The following is a 12155-nucleotide window of genomic DNA, read 5'->3' as shown; positions in this document are numbered from 1 at the left end:
TTTCGGCTAATTCAATAGTGTTTTATGAGAGAGAATAAGCTAAAGTACGGCTGATAAGCCGGCTAATAAGTTAAAGCGAACATGACAACAGACGTGGTGAGGAATCATTACTATATAGTGGGATTAATCAAGGACACAAAAAAGATTAAAAGTTTGCATTCGGACATGTTCAACACACAGGGGTCGTCTGTAAAAGTCTATGTATAGCTAAAAGGATAAGTCATACAACGCACAGTCTGTTTACTGTCTATAAGTTATTTAATGTTTTGCACGTAGCTAAGATCAATCATCAATAATACTTTGTATACCGTTGCGTTACTATTTGATAGAAAATGAATCAAGCATATATAAGATGAACGTGATTACGATTTTAAAACCATCAATATAAATTATATATTATAATAGTGATATTTTTGTCTAATTACACGTACACGGATGTTCTTCTCGACATCTTGCAAGCTACTGCTAGTATAGAGGCATTTCTAAATTACATTATAAATTTGCAATTGCAAAGGTCCAAAGCTACTGCTAGGATTTTAATCAGCTACAAGATGTTTGAATTAACAATTTGGAAAATGGAATTACATACTTGCGTACCTTTTTAAGGCTTGTTCAGCTTATGGTTAATTTATTAGGAGAGAAAAATATTGTACCATGGCTATAAATCGGCTTATAATGACAGCCGAACAGAGCCTTAAATTGGTTGGATTGCTCAACCAAATTTCAATGCTTTGGCCTTGTTTAGATCAGGATGTAAAGTTTTGAGGTGTCACATGGGGTGTTGCATGAGGTGTTTAGATACTAATAAAAAAATAAATTATAGAATCCGCCAGTAAACCGCGAGACGAATTTATTAAGCTTAATTAACCCGTCACTATTGTATGTATTATTGTAGCACTTTATTTTTAAATCATGGACTAGTTAGGCTTAAAAGATTCGTCTCGCAAAGTAGTCGTAATCTGTGTAATTAGTTATTTTTTAATCTATATTAATACTCTATGTGTCTAAATATTTGATAGGACATGGTGTAAATTTTTTACGATGGATCTAAATAAGGCCTTTGTTGTCTTCGTTTTGTTCGCTTAATTTATAAGTCATACCTTTTTTAGTCAATAAATATTATTTTTGTCTCGTAATAAATAAGCGAACGGTAATTTCAGCGCTGGCTCGTGAGCCAAGCCAACAGTCGCAGGTTCGCAGCACCTCCGGCCGGCGTGCAGGCCAGACCTCGATACATTTGGGCCCATGTTTAGTTTCACTAAATTTCCAACTTTAACACTATATAAAAAGAAGATTTTCCGTTACATCAAATTTACGGTACATGCATAGAGTACTAAATGTTGACGAAATCAAAAACTAATTGCACAGTTTAGTTGTACCTTGCGAGACGAACGTTTTGAGCCTAATTAATCAACAATTGGACAACAACGATTGGACAAGTATTACCAAATAAAAACAAAACGTCACTGTACCTACAGTAAATCTGCCGCCGCCGAATCGGCCAACTAAACATGGCCCTGTTCGTTTCGGCCGGTTTGGACTAGAAATACTGTCGACTGGGGCTCGGTTTAGTTCGCGAAAAATTTGGCGAAATGCTACTGTAGCGTTTTCGTTGTTATTTGGCAAACAGTGTCCAATCATAGTCTAATTAGGTTTAAAAGATTCGTCTCGTGGATTTCGTCTAAACTGTGTAATTAGTTTTATTTTTTATTTATATTTAATGCTTCATGCATGCGTCCAAAAATTCGATGTGACGGGGAATGGCGTTTTGGGTGGAACTAAACAGGGCCCGGGTTAGTAAGAGAGAAAAATAGTATTGGCCAAGCGAACAGGCTGATCGTTCGCGACGAGCTCGACTCTGCCCACCGCCGGCCGCCAGTGAATCGCGATCTCGCGTGGCCGCGCGCCCTGTGCATCCGCCGTCCGTGGACGGTGGATCCACCAGTCTTCCACGCCTAGCCCAAGTAGCGAACCGCGGGCGCACTGGATCCGCGTGCCCTCGGGTTGGGGAGGCTAGCGACCCGTACAGCGGTGTTGGAGACGGCGGCTCAGCCTCGGGCAACGGGACCTCCCATCGCCTCGCGAGACGACGCCAGCCCCGTCTGCAAGCATCGGCGGGGTGTTTTTCGCAAAATTCTCATCATAGAGACGGACCCAAGAGACCCGTTGGGTTGCCTTGCTGTCCCACCCTCAAGGCGTCACTCAGTAGCCGCCGCATCCGGCCGCCGGTCCCGCGCGAGGGGAGGAGGAGATCACGGCGGCGGCATCTTCTGCCGGTTTAAGGTAGCTGCGGTCATTTCCGTTCGTGTTTAAGCTAAATTGGTGCTGTTAATTTGGAGGGGAAGAAGCTGTTTGCTCGTCAGATTCAGCTGTCTTACTCCGGTTCGGGTTTTCTTCTTCTTAGAAATGGATCGTCAAATTGCAGGATTTGGGGCATCAGCTGGCGCCAGGCTCCACCATGGACACGGCGTTTCTGCGTCCTCCGCTCGCTCGTAATCTGGTTTATGACGAGTTTGCCGTTCTGCGCCCCACAAGCTACCCTTTTCACACTCTTCGGTATTTGAGATGGAATCCAATATATTCGAGACCGCTGCTAACAACATCACCAGCTTCACCATCAAGGGTATGCTCTTCCCGAAGTTGCAAGGCGTAACAGAAGGAACTTCTGAGTTTCTTTCGTGATTTTTAGCTCCAAACTTCACATATATCGTTAGAGATATACATTGACGCCTGGATCAAATTCCAAGGGCTGTGATCTGATACCACAACTCTTGTGCAGGGCTTGACTCAGAGAGTGGCCGCACTACCTGATGTTGATGATTTCTTCTGGGAGAAGGACCCGACTCCAATCCTGGACACAATTGATGCACCCATTCATTTGAAAAATCTATCTAGTAAGGTCGTCAGAGTCATACTCTTTGGGCTTCCATTCTCATAGTCATAATACATACGATTTGAGAAAATTTTTGACGCTTGCATACCTAAACAAAAACAGGAGCTCAAGCAGTTAGCCGACGAAGTTCGTTCTGAAATAGCTTTCATAATGTCCAGAAAATACCAACCATGTGGTCCTGGTCGCTCAGTTGTGGAGCTGACAATTGCTATACATTATGTGTTCAATGCCCCAATGGATAAGATACTATGGGATGCTGGTCAACATGTAAGACATCTTTCTGTTACTGTTTTCAAATGTAAGGTATTTGTATTACTCAACTTTGTCATCTTCAACCTTTTTTTGCTCAATGGTTTTCTTGCAACAGGCGTATGCGCACAAGATTCTAACGGGAAGGCGCTCTCTATTTCATACTATTAAACAGAAAAATGGCCTTTCCGGGTTCACGTCGTGTTTTGAGAGCGAGTATGATCCCTTTGGTGCTGGACATGGATGCAATAGTCTATCTGCTGGCCTTGGTACTGCCTATTTGTTCATTACTGTCTTGCATGTCAAATTGTATCTATGTTATTGAGCAGAACTGTTCTCTGCAAGTGGAATGGAATTGACATGATTCTCAGTCATTTCTTAGTGATATTTTCACCTGTATGCTTTTTTAATTAATGGTTTGTCTACTTGAAAAATTCAATAAAGTTGGATTTAGTTTCTGAATCCAATTATGTATGCAGCACTAAGAGATTTTCTTTTTAAGAAAAGACAGAGCCTGATCTAAATTATCATCACAAAACTTTACACATCATGATAAAATCCAAGCTCTGTTCAGCATTTCCTGAATCTTGCTTCTTTTATACAGTCTTTTAAAGTTTCATTTCCTTTCTATATATAGTTTGAGAGTTACTTCTTATCAGGGATGGCGGCGGTTGCAAGGGATTTAAATGGGAGAAAAAAATCGAATAGTGACAGTTATAAGTAATTGGACAACCATGGCTGGCCAGGTGTACGAGGCAATGGGTCATGCTGGTTTCCTCGATTCCAACATGGTAGTTATTCTAAATGATAGCTGTCATACCTTGCTTCCTAAAGCAGATGGCCGGCCAAAGATGTCAGTCAATGCCTTCTCTAGTGCTCTCAGCAAGATTCAATCCAGCAAAGGATTTAGGAGGTTTAGGGAGGCTGCAAAGGTAAATGTTTATATCCCTTAAGAATGTATTGTAAACACAGCATTGGACCTTTTAGAATGCCTGTAATTGTATACATCTGATTTCTTTATCTAGAAAATCAACTTTGTTCTTGTTTCGATATTTATGGTGTAGTCTTATGCTATATGAATATTCTCATTTTGATATTCGAAATTTTCTTCCTAGGGACTTGCCAAATGGTTTGGCAAAGGAATGCATGAATTTGCTGCCAAAGTTGATGAGTATGCTCGTGGTATGATAGGTCCTCATGGAGCAACTCTTTTTGAAGAACTTGGATTATATTATATTGGTCCTATTGATGGGCGTAACATTGATGATCTCATCTGTGTACTAAAGGAGGTTGCGAGCCTAGATTCAACTGGCCCAGTACTTGTACATGTAATTACTGGGACTGAAAGTGACACTGGTGGAAATATTAGAAGTGAAATAACTGCAAATGAGGAAGGTTTGTAATACAGGTCACTATCAAAATATGCATGCTGTTTTACTTTTCGTTTGCTGAATTAGGAGTCATGCCTAGTATTTTTTTTTGCTCTCTTGCTCTGTTACCTCTGCACTGGGGTTCCTCATCTATGGGAGGAAGAACCATGGCAATGCGAGGAAGTGTCAGTACTCATGCCATAGAAGCTTCTTTAAAAATATGTATATAAGTCATGATTAGCAACTTAGGCTCAATGTAAGTCACACCATTTACAGGTTCGATTAAGTTGCCACATTCTAATACACTAAGAATCTATGGGTGCTAATGTACTGATCCTTTTGCAGTCATGGTACACTATTGCCCTCTTAGAGTCCTTACTCCTTACTAGCTGTATTTTTTTTACATATACAATCTATATAAATTGAATGAATCTTTTATGATGACAACAGGGCCTTCAAATTCGAGCAATGACCTTCTTAAATTTTTAGAGACTGGACTTTCTAGGACCTATAATGACTGCTTTATAGAAGCACTAACAGCAGAAGCAGAGAATGACAAGCGCATTGTGGTAGTTCATGGCGGCATGGGAATGGATCGATCACTCCGCTTATTCCAGTCCAGGTTCCGAGACAGATTTTTTGACTTGGGCATCGCTGAGCAACATGCTGTTACCTTTTCTGCTGGTTTGGCCTGTGGAGGTTTAAAGCCTTTCTGCATAATTCCATCCACATTTCTTCAGCGAGCATATGATCAGGTGCGAACACATACTGCTGCTAAATTAGTGTGTGCATAATCTCCAATTAGTTCACCAAATCTGCGAGGCTGCTTTACTGCTATGTACATTACATTTCATAAAGCTCACATGTATGGCAGATAGTTGAAGATGTGGACATGCAAAAGATACCAGTTCGATTTGCTATCACAAATGCTGGTCTGGTGGGATCTGAGGGCCCAACTAACTCAGGACCATTTGATATTACATTCATGTCATGCTTGCCAAACATGATTGTCATGTCACCATCTAATGAGGATGAACTTATTGACATGGTGGCAACAGCTGCAATGATTGAGGACAAACCTATTTGCTTCCGCTATCCTATGGGTGCCATTGTTGGGACTAGTGGAACTTTAACATATGGGAATCCGCTTGAGGTAGGTTCCCTTAAATATATTTTGCTCTAAGTCAACATTACCTGCAAATAGTACAGCCCTAACATTTCAAGCACATCTACCATATTGCCTGGCTGCACACAAAGATGTCTAAGAACCTCATGTTCTTATTTCAACATTTAATTTATCACCGGAAGAATAACAGGCAGTGTACCACTTCTATGTATTTCTTACCATTACAAAAATATAAAGCAATCCATTGCTTTGAAAACAAGAAAGATGTGCTTTGTCATCTGGAAAGTATATAAATGTTCCTTTTATGTTCTCAATTGTCACCTATGTTATGAGATATTTTGAAGTGTAGGCAGGTTGTGATGTTCTCCGTACCCTTTTTCAGATTGGTAAAGGAGAGATTCTTGTCGAGGGAAAAGAGATCGCTTTTCTTGGCTATGGCGAGGTGGTCCAGAGATGCTTGATTGCTCGATCTCTTTTATCCAACTTTGGCATTCAGGCGACAGTTGCAAATGCGAGATTTTGCAAGCCACTTGACATCGATCTAATCAGAACGCTATGCCAGCAGCATAGTTTTCTTATCACAGTGGAAGAAGGAACAGTTGGTGGCTTTGGATCACATGTCTCACAGTTTATTTCACTTGATGGTCTACTTGATGGCCGAATAAAGGTACCTTCGCCACTTTGCGATGCTGTTTGTGACCTCTACCTAGCACGGAGCTTGTTCTGTGATCTTACAATGGAGGCACCGGCCGCATGCTTCGCAGCTACACTTTCCAGTGCTCTTGATGTGTTAATTGGTAGCAATTTTAGGTTAGTGTTTAGTGATCTACTGATTTTTGTTGTTTCTATGTGCTAATCTCAAGGCGCCCGTTTCTTTGTAACTTGCAGTGGCGACCCATTGTGCTACCAGACAGGTACATTGAACACGCTTCACTGGCGGAGCAACTTGACTTGGCTGGCCTAACTGCCCATCACATAGCTGCAACTGCATTGACCCTCCTAGGGCGTCATCGTGATGCACTTCTGTTGATGAAGTAGGGGAAGGAACTGCCAAGAAGAACGGATAGATAAAGGCAATTTATGCAAAAGTTTGATACGGAGAACACTCGTCATGCTAGTTTCACGATTATGTTTTCTGGATAGAACTGAAGCGTGCCGTGGGAGGTGGCCAAATGCACAATCCCGAAGAGGGACGGCGAAGCCTATAGCATTATAGTCACGGTGTACATACTATAAACACTATTTTGATGATGATTAGGTGACCCTGAAAAGAATTTACAGAGCGGTGCTGTAACGTTACTACTGTGCATGTTAATACTGAAATTCTGGTGCGATGCCAACTGGGGAGATGGGCTGGAGCTGCCATGTATCAGTTCATGTAATAAGGCTACTGAGTTTTGTATGTACCAATTCCACTCTCAAATGAAATGAAATAAGTGTAAGAATTGGGTTTGTACACTGAATGAAAGGAACAAATGACAATGGCAAGATTGGGCAGCATTTGCCAGGTGGGCCTCGGGCATGGCTGAGCATGAAACGCAACAGAGGCCCAGTTTAGTTCCCCAAAAATTTTGCAAAATTTTTCACATTTCTCGTCACATCGAATCTTTGGACGCATGCATGGAGCATTAAATATAAATAAAAAATAAAACTAATTACACAGTTTAGACGAAATCCACGAGACAAATCTTTTAAGCCTAATTAGACTATGATTGGACACTATTTGCCAAATAACAACGAAAACGCTACAGTAGCCATTTTGCAAAATTTTTTGCATCTAAACAAGGCCAGAATCCAGGCAGCGCCAATTTTGTCGGCGGGTTCTGATCATCTGGAAACTGAAACTGTTATCCTATTTAAACGTGCTGTTTAAATAGGCACACGTTTCATCATTATATGCTGAATCACAGCATATTTATATTTAATTGAAAAAAATTAGTGCAAACCACATCTTAAGTGGAATCGTGAAAACCCTCTTAAGACAAACTTAGGCCTAATTTGGAAGAAGAGGGAGGCCAACCCAGGGAGGGAAAACCTCTCATAGATAATTAAATATCTTATTCAAATGACATCCCCATAGTTTTCTCACCCTAAAAAAAATCAGGGTTTTTAAAAAGTCGGGGTTTCTAAGGGGATTTGAGTTCTCAAATTAGGTCTTAGGAGTATTAGTTAAATTAGCTATTTAGAGGGTGTTTGGGACTGTTCCACAAACTCTGCTTCACAAATTCCACCACGGAGCAGCTCCACAAGAATCTGGAATTTGTGGAGCACCTCCAACCTTTTTTCCTCGAACAGAGTGCGTGGAGGTGAAACCATTTAGCTAAAAAACATGGAGCGGAGCTGAAAGCGTAGAGCGGAGCGGTCACAAACACCCCCTTAAACAGTGCTGTTTAATTTTTTTTAGGGGAACGTGCTGTTTAAATAGGCACACGTTTCGCACTGCTGGACCTAAAACCTGCTGGGCCCGACCCAAAACCGGCCCCTGCGTGGCCTCCCGCGGCCGCTTGTTCGGAAACCGAACGAATTTGAGCAGCCAAGTCGTAGGTGCTATGGAAAGTCCCGTCCCCGGTTCCCGCTGGTATTCGGTTTCAGCCCTCCTTCAAATAGGCAACCCCGACGATCCCCAAGCACGCGTTTTTTTTGCCGCAACAAGCACGGAACGCCTGACGTCTATGGGCGACGACACATCAGCCAGCAGCGGCAGCTACATCCGCATCTACGGCCCGAGAAACTTCGAGGAACGAGTTCCGCATCTTCGAAAAGCAAGATGAGATCAGACCCATTCTCGCCAAGATCGAGAGGATCCACGACGAGGTGAAGCTTGACAACGGCTTGTGCTTCGGCCTCCTCGATCCCGCCACTAACATCCTCGTCAACAGCGTCATCTCCAACTCCGAAGGTGCCCCTCCGCCGCCGCCGCCGCCCCGAGGATGGACGGAGGACGACGACGACAGCAGCAGGGCGCGTGCACACATGGCCCAGAGGTCGTTCGACGGACTCATCGCCTTCCTGACGTGCCTTTTCCCCTACCTCCCCGACGCGGAGGCCCTGGCGTACCTCGACGCCGCCGAGCTGGACCCCCTCGTCGCCGCCCTCCTCATCATCAGCAGGCGCGGGATGCGGGACGACTTCGATCTGTGCTCCCCGATCACCGAGGCGGCAGCCGAGGTCGCCCTCAGGTGCGCGGCGGCTGCCGCCAAGCACCCTGACCCGCGGTGGCTCGTGCAGGCCTGGAAGAAGCTGCTCTCGCCTGCCGTGAAGCTCTCGGCGGGCCCGCGCCACCGTCACGCGAGACGCTGGGCGACGCAGTCCTCGGCGCACTCAACGCGGTGGCACCGGATGATCTGGTTCTGAAGCTGAAAGGATTGTGGGACCTCGCCAAGGGGCGTCTTGCGGCAGCAAGCTCCAAGATTTATGCAGCACCACCCAAAGAGCTGCCTCCTGTCCGAGCAGCCATGAAGCGGATGCTGCTTGCAACAATCCACGGGTTCTACATGCAGACGCTGGGCAGGCTGCCCACGCCGGAGCTGTGCAGCCGGTACCACCGCAGCTTGCTCATCGGCGGCTTATGCTACGGTCCGCTGGATCCTGTATCTAATATCATCATCGATGGCGAATCTATGATTTTGTCTAAGGTACGCTGTCCAAATTTTTTTTATAGGATTCGATAAATCCATTTCAGTAATTCGATAATAATTATAAAATTGACAATATGATTTAGTATATATAGACTAAATAACATAATAAGGTTTCAATTCATAGATTAAGTTCGAACCATCCCCTAAGTATAATATAAATAGTTTAAAAGCCATATCGATAATTGAAATAAGACATAAAAGAGAACCGAAGACTTACAATGCTATTCTTGTGACTATTTTATTCGACGCTTTCGAAGGAACATAAATATCTTGATTATATCATCTTCATCAACTTCAAATAAAATACCCCGCTCAATTAGTGGCGGATCTACCACCAAGGCTGGGGGGCTCAAGCCCCCCCTACCATGGCCGCGCCTGTGGAGCCCCTCTCAGCCCTCCCAAGAATTTTTATACAATGGGCTGGCAATAGAGGAAGGAAAGGAAGGGCTGACAGTAGAGGAAGGAAAGGAAGGGCTGGAGATCTAAGACACCCGAGAGGTCGACAGAGGTTGAAGATGACGCATCGGGTGTTTCTCTCTTTGTTTCCCCATCCAAATAGGCCCAGGAAGGCAGTAACATCAATAGGTCAAGTGGGCCGTGGGCCTTTCTCCTTTCCCCGTTTGCCGTTTTCAATTGTATTTTTTTACTTCTTGTGAAATATGATGCACTTTCAATTGTTTATCAAAGTTATCGTGTTATAAAATGCTTAAAAATGCTATATGTTAGTTATGTATGTGACATAATTGAGTTATAAGTTGGTCTTGCTCTCGTCAGTCCAGCCCCCCTAGATATTTTTTCTGGATCCGTCACTGCGCTCAATCAAGATGACTAGACAACAATCATAAAAAAGACTATCTCCCATCTTATTTCTTAACTTTGTTTTCACAATAACCATTGCAGAAAATACCCTTTCAACACTTGCCATTGCCACAGGTAGAGGCAATACCAATTTGAGGAGCTCATAAACTATATCATACACTTTGTGCCTCTTTGTTTCAACAAGCTTAACTGAGAGATCAACAATATTGTCTAGACCTTTGAAGCTATCATCTTGTCTCATGTCATCAATATAATTATGTAGTTGCAATTCAAGTTTGAGCGATTAGAAATAACAGTAGCTGTCGCTGCCTTCTTCTTTGCTTCATGCTTCTGAAAAAGAGATGCAATGTCCCCGTTTCTCTCCATAACTGCATAAATATTACAAAGAACACAATGCCAAATAATTAAATAAATTGTGCTTGCACGATTGAACACTCACATGCAATTATAGATCACTCACATGATACGAGTACTGAACAAAAGATCAATCTTTATCGACTCTAATGTTGGGACAAATCCTCGACCTTGCTGCGTGATGGATGATTTTATGATTTTAGCGCTAAGCAATTAGCAATTAAAGTACATATGATTTTTTTACAAGCCAAATACAAGGATTGAATCTCACCTGAACGGCTAAACAATTCTGATCACATATGCTGGTGCGGTCGTAGGGCAGGGCGAAGGCCGAAGGCCGAAGGCCGAAGGCCGAAGTGCAGAACGGCGAACGGGATGAGGTCACGAGGACGACTGGACAATGACGGGCCGCGGGCAACAGCCGACGGCGGCGGACGGCGTGAGTGATCCAGGCGCGCAACCACATAGGACACGTGAATCGTGATGATGCAATGTCCCCGTTTCTCTCCATAACTGCATAAATATTATAAAGAACACAGTACCAAATAATTAAATAAATTACACTTGCACGATTGAACACTCACATACAATTATGGATCACTCACATGATACGAGTACTGAACAAAAGATCAATCTTTATCGACTCTAATGTTGGGACAAACTTGCTCTCTTCAGTCCAGCTCCCCTAGATATTTTTTCTGGATCCGTCACTGCGCTCAATCAAGATGACTAGACAACAATCATCAAAAAGACTATCTTCCATCTTATTTCTTAACTTTGTTTTTACAATAACTATAGTAGAAAATACCCTTTCAACACTTGCAGTTGGCGCGGGCACTTGGACGGCGAGCGAGATGGGCGCACCGTACGGCATGTCCTCGATGTCCCAGGGTGATCGCAGGCGAGGTGGGCGGCAACCGGCGAGCGTCCGAGGCGAGCGGAGGAGGGAGCAACCAGTGGCAGGACGCGTGCTCACACCTGTCCCTGTGGCGGGCGCTGAGGAAGTCGGAGACGAACTCTCACAGCCGTACTCCTGGAAGTCGCACGACACGCGGAGGTCGCCGAAGAAGAGGTCGAAGCCCGGGCAGTGCGCGTAGGCGGAATAGGTCGCGGTCCCTGGCGTGCTGTTCTTCTCGTTGTCCGGCTCCGAGTTCATTGAGATGTTTGTCAGCGTGCGCCCGTGCCTCCTGCCTCGTCTTCATCGATGAGATCGACGCCGTGGGCCGCTAGCACGGCACGGGCATCGATGAGGGGAACGACGAGCGGGAGCAGACGCTAAACCAGCTGCTGGCCTCCTGACGGAGATGGACGGGCTCTGCGGATACAACGACGTCATCATCATGGTGGCCACAAATAGGCCGGAGATCCTCGATGCCGCGCTGCTCTGCCTGGGCCGCTTCGATCGGCAGGTCAGCCGTCAGCGTCGGGCTCCCTGACATTCGTGGGACGGAGGAGATCCAAAGGGTACACAACTCCAACAAGAAGCTGGACACTACTGGATTTGTGCCTGAGGCACTCGGTAAAGGCCAAATTGCACTCGGCAAAGAACACACGACAAAAAATTGATCGGCAAAGCCCTCTTTGCCAAGTGTCTTTTATCGGGCACTCGGCAAAGGCTTTGCCGAGAGCCCCGGGGGCACTCGGCAAAGAAAAGCGACCGTCACGGCGCCGGCCCCGTTGACGGTCGCTTTGTCGAGTGCCAACCC

General features: G+C 44.6%; 1 pseudogene; it reads left to right on the top strand.

The window, feature by feature from the left end:
- The first annotated feature begins 1829 nt into the window (after positions 1 to 1829).
- Positions 1830 to 6912, top strand: LOC136527220 (probable 1-deoxy-D-xylulose-5-phosphate synthase, chloroplastic; annotated as a pseudogene).
- The last annotated feature ends 5243 nt before the right edge of the window (positions 6913 to 12155 follow it).

Source organism: Miscanthus floridulus, chromosome 19 (assembly GCF_019320115.1).
Source record: "Miscanthus floridulus cultivar M001 chromosome 19, ASM1932011v1, whole genome shotgun sequence".
NCBI classification, from domain to species: domain Eukaryota; kingdom Viridiplantae; phylum Streptophyta; class Magnoliopsida; order Poales; family Poaceae; genus Miscanthus; species Miscanthus floridulus.
This window is presented reverse-complemented; position numbering and strand designations above follow the sequence as displayed.